Source organism: Notechis scutatus, chromosome 1 (genome assembly GCF_049901735.1).
Source record: "Notechis scutatus isolate UNSWTSFEM ecotype Mainland chromosome 1, rNotScu1.2, whole genome shotgun sequence".
Taxonomy (NCBI): domain Eukaryota; kingdom Metazoa; phylum Chordata; class Lepidosauria; order Squamata; family Elapidae; genus Notechis; species Notechis scutatus.
The window spans coordinates 302,148,172-302,173,766 of NC_142009.1; the positions used below are offsets into that span (position 1 = coordinate 302,148,172).

The 25,595-nt window shown below is 39.9% G+C and overlaps 1 long non-coding RNA gene across 2 annotated transcripts in view; it reads left to right on the plus strand.

Annotated features, from left to right (window-relative positions):
- The window catches only part of LOC148133459 (uncharacterized), a 291,809-nt gene that overhangs the window by 110,780 nt on the left and 155,434 nt on the right, over positions 1-25,595 (plus strand). The window contains exons 6-8 of one of the 2 annotated variants that reach the window (XR_015746830.1): positions 14,625-14,734; positions 19,320-19,429; positions 19,768-20,013. This is a non-coding gene — a long non-coding RNA (uncharacterized LOC148133459). Of the gene's footprint in view, positions 1-14,624; positions 14,735-19,319; positions 19,430-19,767; positions 20,014-25,595 lie in introns of those variants that run through there. The other variant, XR_015746831.1, reaches the window with a different exon arrangement.

A 25,595-nucleotide genomic window follows, 5' to 3' on the forward strand; every position in this document is an offset into this window, starting at 1 on the left:
AATTGAAAAGGAAACTTATAATGAAGCACAGTAGACACATGTAAATCAATCTTTGACTTTCGGAGACATAAATATACGCATGCCATCCCTTTATCTTTGGTGAATAATCTTTCTAATGGCCATCACTAAATAATTGCCTGGTGTCAAAACTATTGCTCTTTCTTTTCAGTGACAGGCAATTTGAAACCTCCATGAAGGCCAGTTGTTAAGATGCCAGAATTTTAAAGTTTAATCACCACCAAGGGTGAGAATTATGCCCTTAAGAGAAGCTGCTGTTAACTCAAGGAAAGCATTTATATGTACATAGTGATCATAGTAATTTCCAAAAATGAGCATCTGAGAATTTGCTCTGACTTATTTTCTTGAGGAAAATAGTCAGCTATTCAATTGCTCTGAAAATTTAGTGATGGACAGCCAATCAGCAATCAAAAGACAGTGTGCAAAACATTGGATAAAACTGCATATTTTACTTGCTTTGGTCTCAGGTATGTCTGGAGCAAACTGAAAAATGGTTTTATATTACTTAAATAATCTGTTCACATAACCCTTTAACATTGTTTTATATATAAAAACTCTACTTATTTTCTGACTTCAGTCATGCAAGTCCTCACAATATGATGAATATCTTTCTTCCACATTCAGATAAAAGTGTCTGACTAAAAATATTCAGCTGGCATGTACTGGATGGATTGGGTTTTGTTCCAGTGGAACAAAGCTCTAAATACTTTAAGTGTTGTAACATGGGAAATAACGGATTCTCAAAAGGAACCCTTTCTTCATCATTTTTTCTCCACAAAAATAGATGGAATGGTATTTGCTAAATATTACCGATCACTCATCTTTCATAAAAATAGATCAGGGATGACTTTTCTGGTTTTTAAAAAATTCACTCTAACATTTAAATAATCTGATAACAAAACTTCTCTGTGATGGCCCCTAATGCACCAGAAAACAGCTATCGTGTCACTTCTAATTCTTCTCTTTATTAGAGTTATACCTGAGTCCCTTAACCGTTCCTCATACAATTTATCCTGCAAACCTTTTATCATTTTAGTTTCTCTTCTCTGTATTCTTCCTAGCATCTTTTTGTATCATGGTGACCAGAACTGGATAAAGTATTCAAAGTGTGGCCTCACTAATGCAATATAGAACAGTACTATCACTTCTTGTGATCTTGATGCTGCTATCCTTCTGTTGATGAATCCTAGGTCTTATTGGGGTTTTTTTCTCAGTACATTGCTGGCTCATACTTAAGTGGTGGTCCAGTAAGACAAGTAATTCCTCCTCCAGTTACTTCTGTTGATTGAGCAACGCCTTTTCTACACCTGTGCATTTGATTTTTCCTGCCTATGTGCAAGCCCTTACTTTTCTTACCACTGAACTGCATCTTGTTAGCTAGGGACCAATGCTCAAGTCTGCAAAGATGGTTCTGAATTGTTCTGAATGTAAAGTGTTAGTAATTCCCCCAGCTTGATGTCATCTGCAAATTTGATGAGATCTCCTTATAGCATCTCATCTAGGTCATTTATGAAAATGTTGAAGAGCATTGGCCCCAAAACAGAACCTTGAGATACCCTGCTGCTTGCTCTCCTCCATGTAAATGAAGTTCCACTGAAGACTACATGCTGAATGAAGTTGGTCAGCCAACTGTAACTCTGTCTGGTGGTGGTGCTACGGTCTATCCCACATTGTTCTATCTTACCAAGAAGTAGGTTGTGGTCTATTTTGTCAAGTGTCTTACCGTAGTCTAATTATACTATATCCACAGCATTTCTTTGATTCACTAATGTAGTTACTTTATTTAAAAAATGCAATAAAGTTTGTCTGGCATGATCTGTTTTTAACAAACCCATGCTGGTTTCTGTAATCACCTTGTTTGTATGTAGGTGTTCACAAATCCTCTGCTTGATTATCTTTTCCAGGATTTTCCCAGGTATTGATAATTGGCCTATAATTTCCTGGATCCATTTTTCTCCTTTTTGAAGACTGCAGCTACATCAGCTCTTTTCCAGTCCTCTGGCAATCCCCCCCCACATCAAAGAGCTGTGAAAGATTTTACTAAGTGTTTTCAGGATCACGCCTGTCAGCTCCTTCAGAACCCTGGGGTGTAACCTAGGAGTCCTGGCAATTTGGGCTCATCTAGAGTGGATAGGTGTTTTCTTACTAATTTCTTGTCTACTTTGACCTGCATTCCTGTTCTGTGTCCCATGGTGCTGGTTTTGGCAGATTGGATTTTTTCCCCTTTTGTATGAAGAAAGAGGCAAAGAAGGTATTAAACACTTCTGCTTTCTCTCTGCTAAGTGTCACTGTCTTACCAACTTTTCCCATTAGTGGACTGATCATTTCCTTGACTCTTTTCTTGTTCCTTACACACTTAAAGAAACCTTTTTGTTGTTATTTTTTGGTATTTATTGCAAATCTTAGTTCATTCTAGAGCCTTAGCTTTTGTGACTCTATCCTTGCAGATTTGGACTATTTGCAGGTAGGGATGGAATTCCACCGGTATAACAACTGGTTTGGTGATTGTGCACTTTGCGCCATACACACACCAAATGCATGCTCTGTGCATGCACTCCACATTTAGGAAAGCTCTAATACTTACCTTCTACAGCAATCCCTGTGAATAAAACAGTGGAGGTGTGGCAAACTGTTCTGCCACACGAATCAGCTGTGCTCTAAACAAAGGAATTAAAGCACAGGAAAATGAGCAGGAAAGATGAGTGGGTGAGCCCACATGCTTGTCGCGGTGAAGTGGTTCACTGCCAGCTGATCTTCAGAGAAAGGGGTTCGCCTGAACCTGTCTGAATCAGTAGAATCCCACCCGTTTGTGGGTATTCTGCTGGTATTCAGCTCTTTCCATGTTTTTATACTTGTCCTTTTTTCTCTCAGTTTGTCAGAGTTCTTTTATGCAGCCATGCTGGCTTTAACTGGGGTCTCTTGTTTTTGTTTCTTTGTGCTATTGTGTTTGATTGGGCTTTTATTATCTGGTTTTTCAGAGTTTCCCAATCATCTTGAATTGTTTTTCTCTTTAGGATTTCCACCCATGGAATCTCTCTCTTAGTTTGTTGGAGCTGGCTCTCTTAAGTTTAAAACATAGTTTGTCTTGGTTCAGTTACCCGTGCTTGCACTATGTTGAATTCTACTACGACATGGCTACTCTCTCCCAGGGTTCCTACAACTTCTACCCTGTCTATCATTTCATTTCTATTGGTAAGTACAGTGTCTAGTTCCCTCCTCTACTTTTTGGGTCACAAAGTTGCCAGCGAGGTATATCAGGAATCTGTTTGATCTCCCACCTCCTGTAAAGTTTGTCTCCCAGTTAATGTCAGGGTAATTAGTCCCCCGTTACTACAGTGGTGTGTTCCTTGCATATCTTAGCTAATTGATTAGCAAAAAGTTTGTCAATTTCCTCTGTTTGGTTGGTGGCCTGTAGTGTACACCTATAGCAATGTTATTTCTGTTTTCTCTAATTTCCACCTAAATGCATTCAAGGAGATTTGTATTTTATTTATATACCTATTCCCTTATTGGATGTTGACCTTCCACCAGAAGTACAGATGGGAACATCACCTGCGTTCCTAATTGTTTTCAAGGTCTTTGCTGTGTCATTTGTCCCAACATGAAAGAGTAGAAAGGAGTAATAATTGGTGGGCTTGATTATTTTGGTAAGCCTCTCTGCCACAAACAATTATAAGAAATAATAAAGTTTATCCCATCAATGCTTTTTTTTTTTTTCTGGAATGGACTGAGACTTAAGTTTGTTTTTATGTTGTGTAGGACATTCCACAGAATATAGAGATAACCTGGATTTCTATCCTCTAGATATTTATGTTTAACAGGAGAAATCCAGAAAGTAACGGTGCTGGTGTTACAGCAATTCTACTTGTGGGAGAGAGTGGGGGTGGGTGGATCATGTCATGGGCTAGAGGCTTTCTGCCTAAATAGAGCAGAACCATCTCCTCTGGAAATTGTTTACAGTGAAAGTCTAGGATTTCCAAAGAAGCAGAAGTCTCCTGAGTGCCTACACTCAATATAAAACAAATGGAAAATGACAAATCAACAAGGTCACTGCCCCATCTAATTTGCTGCATTGGTTCTGCCTGTTCACATTCGCTAGACATGTAAAGTTTCTTTAAAAAAGAAGGGAAAAAAGAAAAAAAAAGCTAAGTCACCTCTATGTAATTTAGTTGATTAATGATGATGTGTTGTAAGTGGAAGATATTTACTATATCCTAGTGGGTGTTCATTTCACATTTTGAAGGATACAGATATACTCTTAGTTTATGTCTGTAATTGAGAATATTTATTTATTTATTTACTCACTGGCTTAGCTTGTTGCCCCTCTTTAGTCCTTACAAAATTCCTAAATACAAAAGGCAATATAGTACAATTAAATCCAATTAAATATATTTATTTAAACATTAAAAGCAGACACAAAAATAAATTAAATACACTAAAAGAAAATATAGCATCAAAACCATTAACACTGAAAAACTCAAATATATTAAGAGAAGGCTCAGTGCAGAATGATAGAGGACGGGCTTTCAAAGTCTTGAGAGTATAAAAATATCTTATCTAGCACAAAAACAAAATAAATTAACAAAGTAGATACTAGATCATAAGTAACCAAACTGGCACACAAATGTGATTCCCAAGCATTCACACAATCCACAAAGAACAAAGACCAGGGTGGAAATCTGTGGAACCTTAAAATCTCCAAAACTGATAAAACACAGGACTGAATTTCCCCCTTTGAAAGGGGCTCAAGTCCAAAAATGGGGGCATGTTCTGAAAGAGGGCATCACTGGAATCAAGAGATACAGACAATTTTTGTCCAGTCTCCAGCCATCTCTTTTGGGAGAAGATGGTTGAGAAGATCATTGCCTTATAGCTCCAGAGGGCCCTGGAAGAAGCAGAGTTATAGTCTGATTATAGATTATCCCTTTTAGTCAGGATTCAGGCCTGGCCATAGTATTGAGGTGGCATTGATCATACTTATGGATGACTTTTGACAGGCTCAGCATGGAGGTAATGCATCCATCCTGGTCCTCCTTGATCTCTCAGTGGCTTTGAATACCAAAGTATTCATAGTATCCTTCTGGGCTGGCTCGGGGAATTAGGAGTGAGAGATCTGTGTTACAATGGTTCTCCTTTTTCTAGAGCAGGGGTCCCCAACCCCAGGCTGTGGACTGCTACTGAGCTGGGATCTGTTGGGAACCAGGCTGCCAAAGCAGTGAGCAAGTGCATGAAGCTTCTTTTGCACATGCACAGGATTTAGGTTGTTTACAGAAAGCCCCTTCTCACCCCGCCACCAAAGCTACCTCTGCTGCTGGTCTGTGGAATCAAAATTTTTGGGGACCCCGGCTCTAAAGCCAGTTCTATTCAGAGTTGGGGAGGGTAGAAAGAAGTGAACCAGTAGATCTCTGCTTTATGGGATCTACTCTCTTCTAGCTTCTAGTCAACATTAACAGGAAACCACTGGGGAGGTAATCCGTTGTCAGTGGGTGCAGTATTATCAGTGTGGTGATGAAACTCAGCTCTACATCTCTACCATAGGCCAACAATAGTGATGCTATTGGGGCCCATTCCCAATACCCAGAGAAAAGGCTTCAGCTGAACTCTGGCGAGACTGAGCGGATGTAGGTTTTTTAAAGCTTTCCAGATCTGGAGATTTTCCATCCCTAACCTGGATTGGAAATGCACTTTTCCCAACAGAGTCAGTGAGCAGTTCAGAGGTTCTCCTAGTCTCTTGGCTTCCACTTGAAGATCAAGTTATACCAAGGTGTGTGTTGAAGTGGTGGTGGTCTTGGCACAGGTTCAGCTTATGCATCTATTGTGCTCTTTTTTGGACCCTGAGGACCTGCTTATAACAATTGATGCCTTATTCATCTCCTGCTTGGAATACTGTAACATACTCTAAATGGGACTGCCCTTGAAGAGTATCAGGGGCCACAGCTAGTCTAGAATACAGTGGTATGGGCAGATTCTGGTACCTCTGATTGTGCTCGAACAACCCTACTCTGCAAACTGGATTGGCTCCCAATAGGCTCCCAGCTATTATTCATGGTCCTGTTATCAGTTAAGAAGCCCTAGATAACACAGGCTATTTTGCCATTGTTTCAGCCTACCCCACTTGATCTAGCAAGAAGGATGTGCTTTGGGTTCCATCCATCAGACAATGCCATTTTCCTGGACTTTGGAGTAATGCCTTCTCTGTGGATATGATTGCCCTTTGGAATAGCATCTTCCTAGAAATCCAGCCCTACTAGCCTTTCATAAGGCTTTGAGGACCAGGCAGTTCTTCCAGATTTTGAGGTCAGCCCAGTGAGCTCTTTGGCAATGAAGCTTTTGTTTTGGAGGTTATTGTTTAATGTAATGAATTTTAAGTGTTATGACCCGTTATATTTTAATTTTTGTACATTGTCCAGAGTCATTGCTGGGAAATGAGCAGCTCTGTAAACTGAATGAATGAATGAATGAATGAATGAATGTATCAAGTGGAGCTTTCTGAGATAATATTTAAGTACCCAGATGGCCGGCACCAAAAACATCTGCTTCAAGAAGTCACCCATCAAATTGTATACACTGAGACATTACGCAAAGTCTCTGATTATGACTTTAGAGGAGTGCTGTTATAGCAGCTATTGTAGGATTAATTCAAGTAATACTTCTCTTAATTGGTATATCTCGTTTACCTTTTTCTATGCAATCCAGTTTTAGTACAAACTAGTAGCTAGCATGTGAATGAATTCAGTGTTAATCCATATAATTTATGTATTGTATGGGGAAAAATTACCCATTTCATTATGCAAATATCAATATTCTTGTGAAAAATCATATCATATATAACACAATATAATTGAATATGAACTGGCTTCTACCCAACAACAATTTGTTTTGTCCTTTTCTCACCAGTAACATACCAGAGGTTTCAAATGATAATTGTTGTGAGCTCCATTTGTAATAATAACAGTAAATATTCCTGGCCTGACATTGAAACATAATGACATGCCTGACAAATAGCTATTACTCATTAAGTCTCATAGCATATATACATCTGAAATAATTTTCTACAAATAAATTTAAGAGATGTGGTTTCCAGATTAAGTGATCTAGCCTTATGTAGTATACATAAAGACATCACTGTGAGAGCTTAGTATGTTTTGATTGCAGTCTTGGTGTGGCAAACATGAATTGACCTACCAGGAATTGACCTTGCTTTCAAATCCAACCTAGAATCATCAGCACATGTTCCCACAGTGCCACTCTGTAAGTCATCTGTGATTTGATTTTTGGAGTCTGGCTTGCCAGCCGGTGTAGTTTGAAGTCTCCCTCAGGCTCAAGGAACTACAAGTTTTCTTCCCCAGATTTCAACTTATGTCCAGCTGATAATTCGCTCATAACCAGAGCCAGTATTTGGTTTTAAAGGAGGCAGAAATGTTAAAACAAACCTACCTAGGTTTGAATCCATTGATCTCACCTATATTTTCCCTTCTTTTTCTTGTGCTCCAAACAGTAAATCCAGGAGTAGCTGTTACAGATTATAAAGAATAGAAGCTGAACTTGTACGCAATTTATACTGTTGCATGTGTATTTATTGCTTCCAGATAAGCTCAAGAGATTTTGCATAAAAAGGCATGTACATTAAGAAAGAGGCAAAGCCTTGGAATCCTTTGTCTATAGTTCAATCTTTGCCTGCCTACGAGTGACAGGATCAGGGAAGAATTTTCTGTGACTAATTAGGTTTCAACTTGCCAGAGAGAAAATGGACATTGGCAGACTATTGTAGAATGGTGAAGCTGAGTTTGAACTAGATTGAACTTAATTTCCTTTTCACTGAAAGGAAAGAAAGATTAATGAAATATCCCCAAATCCATCCTGTTAGTTTTTATTAAATCAGCAAATGAAATTTAAGCTCCAATTCTGTTATAAAACCTTTTCCTGTAGATTGAGTTACAGCAAATGCAAGTGAAATAGACGTGCTTCCCTGTTTCAGGGTTTTAGATATGAAAATTACATTATTTCTGTCAACAGTAACATTTCTTTAGTCAAATGTCGTGTAAAAAACCTAATCATTCCTCAGAATAAAGGCACAAATGTTGCCTGCTTGGTTAAATGGTCATATGTTTTGTTTTGGTTTCTTTCTTTAAAAGAAAATCTTGCCTCCCTGTTTTCCAACTTTTTAAAGTTGATTTAAAAACTCTCTCGAATAAAAACATTATTTGCTTTCATGCTTGAAAAAAATGCCTTGGTTTAATTGGAATGCAGGTTAATTCATTTCTACCACAGGAAGAATTGTATCCTCTTTGAGTTACATGTACAAAGAAAACTCAAAGAAAGTTAGAAGGTGCCATTTCTGTAGATTAGGAATAATCTCTCTCATATACAAACATACACTGTACTGGCCCTGATATTAGAATGAAGTTAATAGGGATGCTATGAAAAGCAAGTAATGATTAATCATTGACTTAATGCAGGAATGGGATTCTACCAGTTCTCACCTATTCTCTAGAACCAGTTGTTAACATTTTAAGCAGTTTGGAGAACCGGTTGTTAGAAGAAATTACTGGCCTAATCCTGTAAGGAAGGCAGGAAGGAAACATTCTGGTGTTGCTTACAGAAATTGCCTCTCCGTTAACCCTTATTACATTCTTGGCAGGACTAGACTTCCTGTCTCAGGAATGTCTCTGGATTTTCTTTTTCCTCCTTTGCTGGTACTTTGCTTGTGTGGAGTGACCATTCAAAGTTACAATGGCACTGAAAAAAGTGACTTATGACCATTTTTCACACTTATGACTGTTGCAGCAACCCCACAGTCATAAGAGGCCAGGTGAGGAGGTGCGTGCCTCAATGTGAGTGATATTGAGTTGGCCACACCCAGCCAATAACATGACCACCAAGCCATGTCCACCCAGTCACATGACCACCAAGCCATGCCCACCACCTAAGCAACGCCCACAGAACCGGTTGTTAAAAATTTGAATCCCACCCCTGACTTAATGTTACATTTTTACTACTGTATCAAAGAGAATGAGAGGCACTTACTGAAGTTTCTGTCACCGGAGTCAAAATAATTTGGGCAACATATACCTTGACTGCTTTGTTTCAGGTTGCAAAGTAACTTAGGCCACCAGTTCATATCTTGCAGCCATATTCTGAATAGATCAAAGAGAAGTCAACACCTTGCTATGCTCTTCTCATTCTCAGGATTTTCTGTTCACAGTTCTATAGTGATGCTTTAAAGCTGCATTGAGTTCAATGATCGGCTGCCTGCAATTTGGCAGTACAAATCCCACCAGGCTCAAGGTTGACTCAGCCTTCCATCCTTCCGAGATGGGTAAAATGAGGACCCAAATTGTTGGGGGCAGTGTGCTGACTCTGTAAATCACTTAGAGAGGACTCTGTAAAGCACTATGAAGCGGTATATAAGTCTAAGTGCTATGCTATCTCCTGTCTGTAACTCTTACATATACAGGAACTTAAGGCAAGCAAATCCATGTTTCCAGGTTCAGGAGCCTAAATTCTGAAGAAAGACATCTTCCTCATGCCAGATAAAGAAGTCTTTGATAGTTCTCACATTCTAATATTTTATATTGATGTTTTTATGATGTTGTAAGCTGCCCCAAGCTGCTTGACAGGGAGATGGGCAGCATATAAATTTAATAAGTAATTAAATGAATGAATGAATGAATGAATGAATGAATAGAGGAGGTATGCTTGTTAGCTTAAAGATCTTAATAACCAGACAGATTCATAATGGAAGAAATGTTCTGCAAATAGCAAGGCATAATCATTTAAAGCAGTGTTTCTCAAACTTAGCAACTTTAAGATGTGTAGACTTCAATTCCCAGAATTCCCTAGCCAGCCATGCTGATGTAGAACTTTCAGGGTTAACCCCAACCACCTAACATTCTGCCCCCAGAAGCTGTACTTTAAAGTTAGAAAAAAAGAAAAGCAAGAGAAATTAAAAGGGTAAGAAAAAATATATGGAAAAATTATGGAAAAAGAATAACTTCCAACTTTCTTCAATACAGATACACGTATGAAATAACCTCTTACTCCAAGTTTAAACAAAAATAAAGGCATAATCTGGAAAACACACATCAAAAATAAAAGCAATAACCACACACCATATTTATATAATCAAAACAAATCTAGCTATCCAATCCCAAAAATCAGAAAACTATGTTTTACAAAAGTAAATCTGACAGATTTCTGTCTGCCCAATGTAGTGATCTAGACTTTTCCCCCCCACTAAAATCAATTTTGCACTTGCTCAAACATTACCCTTCATATATTTGAGGATGAGGTCTTAGCATAAAATTTAGAGACTAACCCTTGTTTCCTTTCTCTGTCTCAAATTAAATCTTGTGGGATTGAGGATATTCTTTTTCTTTTTTTTGGTTTAGTCTATAACAACATGGAATAGATTAACTAATGCTGCCACCGAATTTAAAACATTAACACTGTTTCCTTCAAGCCGCAGTACAAAGATCAGCGCTATGAGATGGCATAACATTTTTATAGTGGTTGCCAAGAAAATAGATGCAGCCACTGCTCCTGAGTTCATCCTCTGGAACTGATTATGCCTAATCCTTTAGAAAATGTATAAATAAAATGGTGCCAAGACTGATGGACAAACTGGGGCACATACTCAAGTTTCTAATATATTGCTTGCTTGCTTGCTTGCTCTCTCTCTCTTTTCAGAAAAATAACAAGCTAACAGTTATATAAAGAAATCAAACTATAAATGAATGTTTTAGAGCATGTCACAGCAAAGACACAAATGCTTGAAGACTACTAGGAACTACAGGTGTATATGTACACACACACACACACACACACACACACACACACAAACCCAATGCCAAGTATTTAAGCCTTTCTTCTTAGAGCCATTATTTCTGTTCCTATGAAAAACCATACTTAGCAGGAACACCAGAGGTGTTTACACTTGGTATTAACATCTTAGTCACTACCTTAATCACAGAGCCCCAATCCAGGAGTAGTAATTAATTACCTTAATGAAAAAGTTTGTTGGTGGGACTGAGGGGGTGGGTGGAGATTGGCCTGTAGAGAAATCTCAATAGGAGGATAATTAGTTTTACATACTACCATTCTCTGCAGTGAGGCCTGATTCTGGAGCTCCTAATTTGGCCCCATGTTTCTATTCAAGTTAAAAGGAGTTTAGGCTGCCCAAATCCCCCTTTAGCCTAGAGTTTCCAGACCACCAACTGTGATGATCAAGACTTTTTAGTTGTACACTAGGCGATGCATCAATTTGTTTTGTTTGTCTTGATTCAAATACATTAAAAATTATCATTTTTAAAGAAAATCAAAACCATGGAAGAGGCTGCAAATATTTTATTTTGCTCAGAACAGCACCTGCATCTTTAGAACAGATGGATTTTGCAAATCCCTCTACCAATATAGGAGCAAGGTTATTTAAAACAGCTGGACACAAACTCCTTTTACAAATAATAAATTATATTAAATGTCATTCTCTTGATGGTCAGGCCAAGCAATGTGCTATACATGCAGAGCTATATTTCTGAAGCAGTTTACCAAAATTCTTGCTACTTGGGAACAATACTTGTGGGGACATTAATTCTACCTCCCACATGCTTGCGCACACAAACACACACACACACACACAAAGAGAAGACAAGGCAGGTATCCAGGTTCCCCAAGATGGCAACTACCAATGGGCCCTCAAATAGATCTCCGGGTACCCAACACTCTTCCTTCCCTATTTGACTTTCTATACCTTTAGAACAATAGTTTAATTTTTTTTAAAAATGAGAAGTTGTCACATTACAAAGCCAAGTGCTAGAATCAGGATTATCTTTATTTCCAAGTATACCTTTCTATGGTCCTCTGCTTTTGGGCTCATCTGCCCACAAAAAGACAAAGGCATAGAGGTGACAGGAATGTAATAGACAACATATTGGTAAATTGTGCTTTTAGAACTGTTCATGTCTCCCATGGCTGTCATTTTGTCAGTGGGGAAACCACCAACATCTATTCTTCAAGTCTACTGACATGTTTTCAAATTTCAAACGCTACCATTGGAGGCCCTTAAGACAGACAATGAAGTGGTTTGACATGTTTTCAGATTAATAAACTCCTTTTCTGGCTATGGTTTCTTCAAAGATTGATACACCAAGCCTCCAGAGATACTTTACCAACTTTACCATATTTCAATTGACCTGCATGCTGGCTAAAGCTCTTCCAGCCTGTAGCTTAGCAACATTCTTGCTATTTAGGAACAATACTTTTTTTTTAAAATAAAGTTTTATTTGGGTTTTCACACACAAAATACAAGTAAAACATCTTTTTGAAAATAGTATGGTCCCAGGTTGAACTTCTTTATACAGACAAAAAACTCAATTTCATGCTCCTTTTTGTGTTCTATTCCATATCTTATATTATTCTACATTTTCTATATAGTTTTTCCCCTTTTAATTTTCTCAGTTTTATTTTGATTATCTCATCTCAATTCAAACCATTATATTTATACTTTTGTCTGTTCTGTTTCAATTTCCTATTATCTTTTCTCATTAAACAGATTTTCTCCTGTAGTTACTAATTGGAGTATGACACCTTTATATCTTTTAATTACATCCATTCAACTCTTATTTAAACTTCAATATATACCTTAAGGTTATGACCTTCAATATAATACATAACTTCCAATCGAATTCTGCTTCGTACATTCTTATAATACACACTATATTCTTTTTTAAAAAAGGATTATAAATATATGTAATTATAAACCCTAATTCCATTCCAATTCAGTTCTATCATTAATAATCATTCAAATCTTAACATCTTTAACACTTCTTTTCAATTAAATATCATACTTCCTTAAAAACACATATAATCTCCGTAATTAATTTTTCCCTTATTTCTCTTCACATATGTTTTATAAATCATTAAATATTCATTTTGTTACATTTGTTTATTGACAAGCATTCCACTGAATTACGATAGCTATTTTATCAAACATTTTAATCATACACTGTTTCATCTTTTCTAAAATTATTTCTGTTTCTAATATAACAATACTATCTTATGTACCTTTGCAGAATCCCATTTTCCATTAAATATTCACCCATTATCTCTAAATAGGCCCTGTTTCTCTATATTTTGTTTCTGTCCTTTATAACTTCTTTTCCTTTCTTTCTTCCCTCTCAGATTCTCCCTCCCCTTTTTATCCCCTTGTCTCTCTACTTCTAATTCTCTCTTCTGCATTTCCCTCTTCTGTTGCTTTCTGATTTTATACTTATTTTTCACTCTATTTTTTTTTTGGAGTTGTTTTCCCCAATCTTAAACTTTCCATTCTCTTTCCTCCCCCCTTCCTTTTTCCCCCCCACCTAAGATTACTTGTTCATTAAAGATGGCTTCTTCTTTGTCGCAATCTTCTTGTTCTGCAGGCATTTCTTGTTTTTCATAATTCCAAATCTCCATTTCTAAAAACTGAAATACGAAGCCAAAAGAACCTCTCCCTTCTTGTGCATCTTCTTTGTACTTTTTAAGTTCCATTTTCAGTTCTTCTAAAAGTGGAGCCATTTTAAACAGTTTAAACAACCACCCGATTGATTTTAGTCATTCAAATACAATAACCAAGAAACCAGAAATCATCAAGTAATCCAGATAGTCCCGAGTTATATCTTCTTATTTCTTTTTCGACTTTCTCTTCCTGGGGTTTTTGTTGTGATATTTCAGTTAGAATGTATCTTTTGGAAGTCTTGTTGAGATTTTGCTGTAAGTTCTTTTTAATTCCAGGCAGTCTCCTCCCTTCCAGATCCTGCCCTTTTATTCTTTTTCTCTCCTTTCCTGTTTTCAAAAACTTTTGATTATCCAGAAATCTTTATTATCCCTTTGACTTTTTATTTTCAGCATTAAATGCCTATTAATGTCAAAGTGGATTTTTTTTTCCAATTTCTTGCTTAAGTCTCTTAGCTGTCAGTATAGGAAAAGGAGGAAAAAAAACAAATCTTTTCCCTTTTCTCTCTCCTTCGCAGCTTAAAAATCTTCTTAGAGAACAATGTTATTGTTTTTTTTAATAGTTTCAATTCCAGGGTACCTTATTTGTTGCTTTTGCTGTTTGACTCAGTCAACCAAAACTCTCTTCTTATCTTCCTCCTGCACATTCTTTTCCGGTAGAGTTCTTCTTTGTGGTGGCCATTTCTGACCACAACCGCCTTTGGGAAAGGGAGTAATGGCCAGCTGGGGAGGAGAGATGCAGCTCTCCTCAACCCTTCAGGCAGTCTCTCCCCTCTTCACTACCTCTACAGGGTGGCTTAGCCCTGAAACCAGCCGGCTTGGGGCGCTCCAGTGGCGAGCACGGATCGAAGCCTCGCAGAGACGAGGCTTCAGTCTGTCACTGAAGAAGCTCAAACCGGAAGTCTGCTATTTAGGAACAATACTTGTGGGGGCATTAATTCTACCTCCCCCACCCTCACACATACACACAGAAGAAGGGAAGACAAGGCAGGTATCCAGGCTGCCCAAGATTTATTTCCTTGTCCATTTTTTAAGGTGGTAAGGCTAGTGTTAAGTCACGGGAAATGAGACTCAGGACACCAGCATGATTCCAATTTGTTTTTACTTCCGTCTAGGACTGAGCAGCGAAGAAACTGCAGCAGCCCTTCTTATACTCGGGCTGCTCGTGGCTGTGGCCAGTGACAGCTCTTCGAATTTCCTGCCGCCACGGACCAACCAATTACAAGTAAGTATGCTAATACATAACACCCCTCCCCACCTGGTCCAGTCCAACCAATCAGAAGCTCGCCTACCATACGTAATCACATAGGTAGGCAGGGCTTTTATGGGTTGTACCGGACCTGCGCAACTCAGTCTCCGTTTGGCTCCTGAGCTGTTCAGATGGATCTGCTGTTCCTCCTGTCTGCCTTCTTGGAACATCCTGGAAAGTTGAATCAGCCATGCCGCTCCCGACAGGAATTTCCTGGCTGGTTGAGTTGACTCGGCCGATCCCGCCAGGGACTGTTTTCCCGTTATCCTTCAGGGCCTGTTCCTGTCTTCCAGACCTGCCTTCTTCCCTGGTCTCAGGTACGTGTTTGCTTTTCCCGACCGGGGCTAGTGTTAGTATTGGTTGTTGCGTAGTTGTCAGGGTTTGTTCTGTTATTTCTGTTGTTCGTGGAAGGTCTCCCCCTCCCTTCCTACTTGTGTTTTGTTTGTTTGAGGGATCTCCCCCCTCTTCTCTGGTTGTGTTGTGTTTGTTTGGGGGGGTCTCCCCCTTCCCCTATGGTTATTTTTGAGGGTTTTCCCCTCCTTCCTTGTATTTGTTTTGTTTGTTAGAGGGTCTCCCCCTCTTCTGTGGTTCTGCTTGGGTCGCCCTTCGTGACTCTCGCTCTGCGCTGGTCAATGTATCTCCTCCAGCTTCTCCCATCTGCGGTGTCTACCCTGTACAAACAGGGCCCCATTATCTGGGTTACTTTTGCTGGTATCCACAATGGTTCTCCTGTGAGATTTTTTGCATAAACTGGGTCCCCTGTTTGGAATGTGCGGCACTTACTGGAGGAGTCTGCTGGTTTTTCTGGGCTATATGTGGGGTGTAGTCTGTCTAGGTGTGATCTTAGTTAGTTTCCTCCCCATTAGTAATTCTGCTGGGTTTTTATTTGTTGTGGCACTGGGTGTCATGTGTTGAATGGTTAGTAGCTTATCTATCTTTTCTTGTGTGTTCCTAGGCCCCAGCTTTTGTAATGTTTCCATTGTGTAACGTACCATGCATTCTGCCCGTCCATTCATAGAGGGGTGTCCCAGTGCTGTTAGTGCATGCCTTATCCCCTGTTGTGCTAGAAATCCCTCGAATATTGTTGCCGTGAATTGCGGCCCATTGTCGGATACAATCAAATCTGGCAATCCATGTGTAGCAAAAAGTTTCCTGAGCTGTCCAATGACAGCTTCTGTTGTAGTGGAGTACATGATGCTTACCCCTAGACATTTGGAGTAAGCATCTACGACTATTAGAAATGTGTGTCCTTTGGTCGGGCCTGCAAAATCAATGTGTAAACTGGACCATGGTCCCCTTGGTGTTTCCCATTTGTGTTTTGGTGTTGTGGGGGTGTTGGCCTTGATTCCTGGCAGTTTTTATATGTTGACACCCAATCCCCTATTTCCCTATCCATCCCTGGCCACCATACATAACTCCTTGCCAAGGTTTTCATTTTTACAACACCCGGGTGTCCCTCATGTAATAATTCTAGTATGTGTTTCCTTAATCTGTCCAGTATGATCACCCGATCCCCCCATAGTACGCACCCCTTAAGCATTGAAAGTTCTGTTTGTCGATTCCAGAACAGTCTGATGGTCTTGTCGCTCTCTGTTTCTGGCCATCCTTTTCCTATCCAATTTAAAATTTGCGCCAGGGTTTTGTCTCTAGCTGTTTCCCTATCAATGTCTGCTGCCATTATGGGTAGGTTTTCTAATGTCTCTATTTGAAGGGTCGATGTGGTTTGTGCTGGGTCATCTTCTATGTCAGGGAGAGGGCAACAACTAAGTGTGTCAGCATGAATAATGTCTTTTCCAGGTTGGTAGATCAATTTGTAGTTATATGCAGCCAGGAATTCTGACCACCTTGTCATTCGTGGTGACAGTATATTAGATGTACCTTTGTTTCCTGCGATTATGCCCAGGAGTGGCTTGTGGTCTGTGACTAGTGTGACAGTTCTCCCATAGATATATTTGTGGAAACGTTTTATTCCGGTGACAGCGACCAAGGCCTCTTTGTCTAATTGACTGTAGTTCCACTCTGGCTTTGACAATGTCTTAGAATAGAAGGCTATAGGTGCTTCTTTCCCATCTGGTAGAACATGGCTGAGTATTGCGCCAACGCTGAAAGGTGATGCATCGCAGATTAGTGTTATTGGAAGTGTCTCACTGTATTGTATTAGTACGCGGTCTGATGTGATCAATTTTTTATTTCCTGGAATGCCATTTCTTCTCGTTGTTCCCAGGACCAGGTTGCTTTCTTGTCAAGCAACCTATGTAGTGGTTCCACAATGGTTGCTTTCTGTGGTAGGAATATATTATAAAAGTTAATGAGTCCTAAAAAGGCTTGTAGATCCATTTTATTTGTGGGTCTGGAGGCTTCCTTGATTGCTCTGACTTTATTTTCAGTGGAGTGGATTCCTTCGCTGTCTATAAGGTATCCTAGGAATTCAACTTTGTTGGCGGCTAATTGGCACTTCTCCTTTTTTACTTTTAGCGCTGCCTCTTTGAATTTCCATAGGACTTCCCTTAGGTGGTCACGTAGTTGTTCTTTGTTCCTGGCTGATACCAGGACATCGTCGAAGTATGGTACCACCCCTTTTATCCCTTGCAATAGGCATTCCATTAAACTCTGGAACACTCCTGGGGCGACGCTGATGCCAAATTGTAGTCTGTTGCATTTGAATGCCCCCCTGTGCATCATGATTGTCTGGGCTTCCGCTGTTTGGGGGTCAATGGGCAACTGTTGATACCCCTGCACGAGGTCTAGTTTCACAAAGGTTTCCCCCCTCAAGGGAATGTAATAGATGCTGTACCACTGGGACCGGGTATGTGCTTTGTTGGAGTGAATGGATAAGGGTCGCTTTGTAGTCCCTGCAGATGCACACCGACCCATCAGGTTTAATTGGTGTAACAATTGGGGTTTCCCACCTCGCGTGGTCAATTGTTTCTAAAACCCATTGCGTGATCAGTTTATCCAATTGCTCATCGATTTTGGGTTTTAGCGTGAAAGGAACCCGCCTCGCTTTTAGCCTTATGGGAGCTATATTTAGATTAAAGGAAATTGGGGACTGTGGTACTTGCCCAGTTCTCCGTCGAATACGTCTCGGAATTCTTCCATCAGGTCGTCTTCCCACTCTGTTTCGGTTATGCTCTTTATCCCTATGACTTCGATTCCTAATGGTGCAAACCATTCTAGTCCCAATAGGCTGGGTCGATTCTGGTCGACTATGGTTAGTGGAAGGTCTCTGGTGTATTTTTTGAAGGTTACCTTGAACTGACCGGTACCTACTATGGGGATTTTGTTCCCTTGGTAGTCTTTTAGTGTTTGTTTTTCGAGTTCTTCCCGACTCATGTCTGGTATCAGTCTTTTTATGGTGTCCCACGATACCAATGACAAATATGAGCCTGAGTCCACTTCCATCCAGCATGGCTGACCTTCTATGGTGACCTGGACATATACTTTCTTGGCATTTGTTGTGTTGGAGTGTCCAATGGTCACCATCTGGTGTGTTTCTTCCTTTCCGTTACTTGTTTCTTTTCTTCGCCTGCTTCTGTTGTCTTGGTTCCAATGGCTCCCTCTTCTCTCTCTCTCTCTCTCTTGGGGGGGTTGTTCCATCTTTGTCTAGGGCCATAGTTCTTTCTTGCTCAGCATGCCCTAGCAATATGTCCCCGCTGTTCACAATGTTTGCAGACTGAATCTAGGAAACGGCACTTGGAACGTAGATGGTTCCCCTTGCAACCGGCACAATGAAATTCTTTCTTTTTTCCATTCTGGTCCCTTCTGCTCTGTTCTGCCCGGAGTTGATTTACCCCTTCTTCTTCCTCGTTGTCTTCCGATGGGGGCTCGATGTCCTCGTGGTGGGTTGTGGTGGTGTTTTTTGGGGTCTTCGGTGGCATTTTGTTCAACTTCCACTTGGCAGCTGCCGATTTTTGGGGTGCTTCTGCTGCGGTAGCTTCCTCTATTGCTTTTTGGAGTGTTATTTTAGGTTTTGTTAATAATCGGCCCTGGAGTGTAAGATCTCTCAGTCCCAAGACCACTTGGTCCCTCATGGCTTCATCCATGTTTAGGAATTCTCATGCTCCAGCGATGTCTCACAGCATTGCAATGAAATCGCCAATGCTCTCACCTTTTTTTTTGGTCACGTCAATAAAATTCATGTCTTCTGATTAGGCATGAAACGGTTGGTGTGTAGTGAGCCCTCAGTATCTTTTCCAGGTCCGGCCAGGCCATCGTTTTCACGTCAGTGGGTGCCGCTAATGCTTTGGCCATCTTAAATACCACAGGACCACAATGGGTGAGGAAGACGAGTCTCTTTCTGTTTTCAGATACATTATGGAGGTTGCTCCCTTCAAGGAATGTGAGGAATCGGTCGATGTACGATTCCCAGTCTTCAGTTGCTGGATTGAACGGTGCAGGTGGCATGTGGTTTCCGGCCATTTCGCCTTGATGTGTTTGTCGGTCGCTACGTGCTCGCTGGTCCCCTTTGTCTCAGTATCCCACCTTCGTCACCAGTGTTAAGTCACAGGAAATGAAAATCAGGACACCAGCATGATTCCAATTTGTTTTTACTTCTGTCTAGGACTGAACAGCGAAGAAACCACAGCAGCCCTTCTTATACTCAGGCTGCTCGCGGCTGTGGCCAGTGATGGCTCTTCGAATTTCCCGCCACCACAGACCAACCAATTACAGGTAAGTATGCTAATGCATAACAGCTAGGTTCAGCAGCTGTACATTCATATCTCTTCTCTCTTCTCACAGATTTTCAGATTTTCTTTTGCATAAATTAAACACCTGAAACTTCTCCCTATGAATCTTAACATGCCATTCTGTATTGATCTTAATTCTAACAGCCACATGTTTTAAAATATATATTAAATTATTGGATAGTACTTTTCAGGGTATATGGGGTGGAGTGTCAGAAATATATGCCGCCACAGTGTAGCCTTCTCTACTCAACTCTTCTGATGTCAACTGCATGGGAAAACATACATTCAGCTGACTGGATTTTTTTTACTTTGTGTAATTAGGTATTCTTCTACAGTGAGGAGTCCTGAGCACCATAAATCTCCTTCAGTTGAATGATGTCCATTGTCCAACACACGTTAGAGAGCCAGAACTAAATGATTCTCTGTGCCAAGTTGCAAATCTAGTAGGCTAGCCAAGTTTTGCTATTGTGTTGTATGTGAATTGTCCTAGTTAGTTTTTTTCTTTTCCTCTATAACTAATTACAACATTGCATAGTACCTGGATGCTTTTTGTACTGTCAACCTGGGTATGATCTGTCTCTTCCAATTGTCCCCTCCCCTGCTTTGTGATATTTTGTTTACCTTATATGACAAAGGAGGGTCAAATATTATTTACATGGAATAATAATGGGATTGCAAGCGCTTTCCAGCTTTCCAATTCTCAGCCTTTATAAATTGCTGTCTTTTACTTAAATATTTGGGTAGCTCAGCAACAGTTGTAACCTTCATTAAGCAAAGAAATGAATTGCACCCAAGTAGAGAAGGTGTCAGGTTTTGTCTGTGTAAGAGTTTTGCATAGGAGGAGCAGAAAATAATCTCTTGTCACTTAAGGTGGCCAATCACACATGATAAGTAGCAGAAAAGAAGCAAACAAGCTCTCTAAACCTCCTGTAAGAGTTAATTAGAATTTGCATATTCTGTTATAAATAAAGGATAATGGTGAGAATCTCAAAGCCAGTTGGAAGGAGAGCAGTAATTTCTACCAGATTCCTCAAAAAGGTTTTAGGATTTATCAAGCTCCATCACTTATCTAAGCTAAACATGTGACCTATTTTAGAGAGGACAGTTGTCTATTTCAAGCCATTTTTCATATCAAGGACTGATTAGCCCAAGTCTGGTATTTAATATTTCTAATATTAAATCATCAGAAAGAAGAACTACAAGCCTTGTTGTTGCCCATCAAGCATTGTTACCTTAGTAGACGGTGTTCTGTTTTGTTGACTACAGTCTTCTCCACTGCAGTGAGACATCTTAAATTTCCAGTGCAAATTATTTTTAAAAATTTATGTTTCTCTCTTCTCTTAAATTATGCATATTGAAAGATTATGCAAATCTGATTTTTCCCCTCTTAAATAATCCCTATTATATTTCATGTTTTTTCAGTCTGATTCTTTTCAGCATATTCACTGAAGAAGGAAATGTTTTCTGGATGGAGCGTTTCATGAATGAATGTTCCTCATAAGAGAAAAACAAATGTTTATTTTTATTGAAAACTGTTACATTAGGGCAGAAGATATGATTGATGTCTTCTTTATCAGAACAGAAAGTATGTTTCTTCTTTCAGTTGAGGAAATGTTTGTTATTTGGGGGAAAAATTCACATAGGTGAGACCTACCACCCTTTCTTATTTATTTATTTAATTTATATGCCACAGATCTCATCCAAAATCACTCTTTTTTATATTTTAAAAATAAGAATTTTAAAGGTGACATATACAGTATTATAAGAGATGATAAGCTTAAATTACAAGGTTTCAGTCCAGAGCTGAATTAAGGTTTAAGAGCTAATGTTCTGGGGAGTCAAATCAGTTCTGTGAAATATAAATCATAGAATACATACTATGTTATTGTTTATTTGTTTTGTTTTTGTTCCTTCAAGCAAGTTTTTATTCCTGACAACTGCCTGCACTAGTTTCTGCAGTTTTCTTGATGAGTTTTTGAAATTGGTTTGCAATTGCCACTTTCTTAGGGCTGAGACAGCTGGCTTTGTGCCTAAGGTACGACTCAAACTCACAGTGTCTTGTTTCTAGCATGGTGCCTTAACCATTGTACCAACCTGGATCTCTGTAGAAGTCAGAAAACTAGATAAAACTGCTATAATCTCAATCTGACATATACAAAATTCTGGACTCCACCTAAATATAAACATAATGCTAATAAGAAAAGATGGCCTAAGTCAAGGCTCTTCAAACTTGGCAAGTTTAAGACTTGTGGACTTCAACTCCCAGAATTCCTGAGTTAACATGACTGAAGGAGTAATTCTGGGAGTTGAAGTCCTCAAGTCTTAAAGCTGTAAAGTTTGAAGACCCCTGCCCTAAACAGTGAAAGGACAGATAATCAAGAACATGGGTCACAACTTCAAACCAACAGGAGGAAAGTTCAAAAGCATTGTTAGAAATGATTACTTCACAGAAAGAGTAGTGGAAGCTTGGAACCAATTTTCAGCAGAGGTAATGGTTATATAATCAGTAATTGAGTTTAAATATGCTTGGAATAAATACATGTTCATCACCCAATAAAAATAAAATAATTTAAAAATTAATTAATTAAAAAGAAAATAAAAAACAAATATACTCATAGGGCAGCCTTGATGGACCACTAGATCTTTTTCTGTCATCTTTTTTAGTTTTCTATGTTTCTATAATATACCATTATTTCCATGATTATATGGAATTATATACTTGGAATACTGCATTTAGTTTTGGCTGCCACAATGTAAAAAACATGATGAGACTCTAGAAAGGGTGCAGAGAAGAGCTACAAAGATGATTATGGGACTGGAGGCTAAAAACATATGAAGAACGGTTGCAGGAACTGGGTATGTCTAGTCTAATGAAAAGAAAGACTAAGGGAGACATGATAGCAGTGTTCCAATATCTCAGGGCTACCACAAAGAAGAGGGAGTCAAGCAGAGGTGGTATTCAGCAGGTTCTGACCAGTTCTGGAGAACTGGTCTGACTGGAGATTTTAGAGTATCCTTCCCCTGCCAGGCCCACCAAGCCATGTCCACAGAACTGGTAGTAAAAATAATTGAATCCCACCACTGGAGTCAAGTTATTCTCCAAAGCACCTGAGGGCAGGACAAGAAGCAATGGGTGGAAACTAATCAAGGAGAGAAGCAACTTAGAACTAAGGAGAAATTTTCTGATAGTTAGAACAATTAATCAGTGAAACAACTTGCCTCCAGAAGCTATGAATGCTCCAACACTGGAAGTAGTTTAAAATATGTTGGATAACCATTTGTCTGAAGTGGTGCAGGGTTTCTTGCCTAGGCAGGGGATTGGACTAAAAGACCACCAACTCTGTTATTCTATTCTATTCTATTCTATTCTATTCTATTCTATTCTATTCTATTCTATTCTCATGTAGAACTTTGGAAAATGGCAGCTGTCTCTGATGAAAAAAGAGGAGTCCTTTGTATTAAACTAGATTTTGCTAAACTTTGATTGTAACAGAGAATCCTCATTTATTTGTTGACTTGGGATTTTTGATGGATATTGTGATTCAACCAGGCACTAGATTTTGCTGCAACAGGACACTGCTAAGCATTTTCAGTCTCTGTTCAAAACAAGGTATCTGTTCTGACCCGAGTCACACTGACAAGACAGGTATTAGTAAAAGTCAGTTTCTCACTTACACAACATCCAACAACTCACCAATGGGACTGGTAAAGCTCCACCCCACTTCCCCTGTCCATAGTCTCTCTCCACCAGAATTATGGTTAGTGGTTCCACAAATTAGGGTCAAGCTGACCCACAAGGCACAAGGGTCAGGCACACTGCTCACAAAACTCCAATCTGCAAAACAGAATCCAAGCTTCCAAAAGCCAAAGCACAGTCCAAAATTCTGAAGGCAGGAAAGCAATTATGAAGTCCACAAGTAAAGCCTGAGGTTCAGAGTCCAAAAGCCCTATCCAAAGTTCAAGAAATAGAGTCCACAAAAATTGGGAAGAGGTACACCAAAGCAAACAGGTCCCTGACAACATACCTTTCACCAGCATCCCTAACCAGCCTTTGCCAGGTGTTCCTTGTGAGTAGGGGCAGGGCTGCTTCCCCACAAGCAACCTTGCTGACCTCCTCTGTGCCTCCCTCCACTCCCCTCTCCATTCCCACGGATCAGGTGGGGGAGGCCGCTGTTCCTTGTCAGAGGCGGTCTGGAGCTTGTTATCTCTGCAGCTGGCTCTCTGCAGCTCATAAGCTCCTGCGGTTGGCTCTCCATCTGGTCACTCCCCACTCCCCACAGCCCTGGGACTGCCTCGTCCCCAGTCCCTGACCCTTCACTTGTTCTGCGGGACCATGCCATCCAGTGGTGGGATTCAATTTTTTTAAATTACCAGTTTTTTTTAATTACCAAGCACGCCCACAGAACCGGTAGTTAAAAAAATGGCAGTGGAAGGATACTGTAAAATCTCCAGTCAGAAGTGGTATTTGCCGGTTCTCAGAACTACTCAAAATTTCCTCTACCGGTTCTCCAGAACTGGTCAGAATCTGCTGAATATCACCTCTGATGCCATCCCATCTGATGGTCCTGGTTCCAATTCCTCCTCCTCTGAACTGGGATCCGACGGAGCCATGACAGTATCTTCCAACTAGTTGGGCCATACTAGTCAGAACTATGGTCTAGGACAGGGGTCTTCAAACTTGACAGCTTTAAGACCAGTGGACTTCAACTCACAGAATTCCTCCTCCAGCCATGTTAGCTCAGGAATTCTGGGAGTTGAAGTCCACCAGTCTTAAACTTGCCAAGTTTGAGGGCCCTTGGTCTAGGAACATTTGAGATAAACACAGGATTGAGTCCTTGTTGCAATGCACACCAAATACTTGAAGTTAGAATCTGCTCTGCTCCCATTGCCAGATACAGATTGCAACCATCCCTAAAGATTTGCTTCAGATTTGCCAAATGTATGAAAACGGAAGCGTTGAGCATTAGAATATATTTCTATTTATATTTTCTTGTCAATTTATGTTCTGTTTGGCAGTGCTAAATAAAAAATATAATTTGCTACATATTGGAGTTATGCTGAAGGGAACTTGCTACTTACCCAGCCAAATAATACAATCCCAAGGGTTATATAAGTCTAGCACCATCTGGTGATACATCTATATCATGACACTACCCACATGGTATGGATTAGAAATTGCTTCCTCGATTTGAGTCAAATAAGTTGAGTACTATATTTAAATCCGTAAGATTTGTAAAATATGGGTATCGTACAGTTTGTAATCTTGACTAAAAAACGAAAATCATGACATATTAAATGTTTTCTCATAAATGTTCCTGTAGATTAAAAAAAACAGTATTTAAATCACTATTTATCAATAAAACAAATTGTGGGAAACATCCTGTTTTTAAAGGGAATGTTAGATATGTAGCCAGCACCACTGCCTTATTGAAAATAATAAAATAAAAGTGCATTATTTGGCTGGATTGTGTCTTATACTGTTTGTAACCTACAGTACATTTACATTAGACATTTTCAAACTGAACGTTTGAAAAAAATCAACTGTAGCTATTTTCCAGCTTCCCAATTAAACACTAATTTACTCAGTACTCTTGGTGTTCTGTACAAGTCAATTAACATACTCGTAGCCCCGCGTCGCGATTGGTTAAGGCGCGCGACGACCGGATTGGTCGAGCGAGCCGCACTGATTGGTCACTGCGAATCCCCGCGATTGGTGGAAACTAATCGCGGGAGATTCAAGCGGTGTCATTGGTCGCGACCGCCGCGGCTCGAGAATAAAAAGCCGCAGTTTTTCCCTTCAAGCCTAAGCTGTATTCAGGAGCCAATAAAGAGCTGAAACCAAGTCACTGTCTCCGAGCTTCCTTTCTCGACGGACACGACACTGGCGGCGAAGGTGGGATCCAAAGAATAACCACCGAGCACGTGTCCCGAGGAAGACAAAGGACCGACGAGATGGCCAGCATGACCCCACCAGCACCCTTCAACCCCGCTACCGAGGACTGGGAATCGTACACGGATAGATTCCTGATGTTCCTCGAAAGTAGCAATTTGAAGGATGCGAACGGGCAGAAGAAAAGGGCCGTCTTCCTCACACACTGCGGGCCCGCAGTGTTTAAGATGGCCAAAGCCCTCGAAGCCAGAGGACGTGA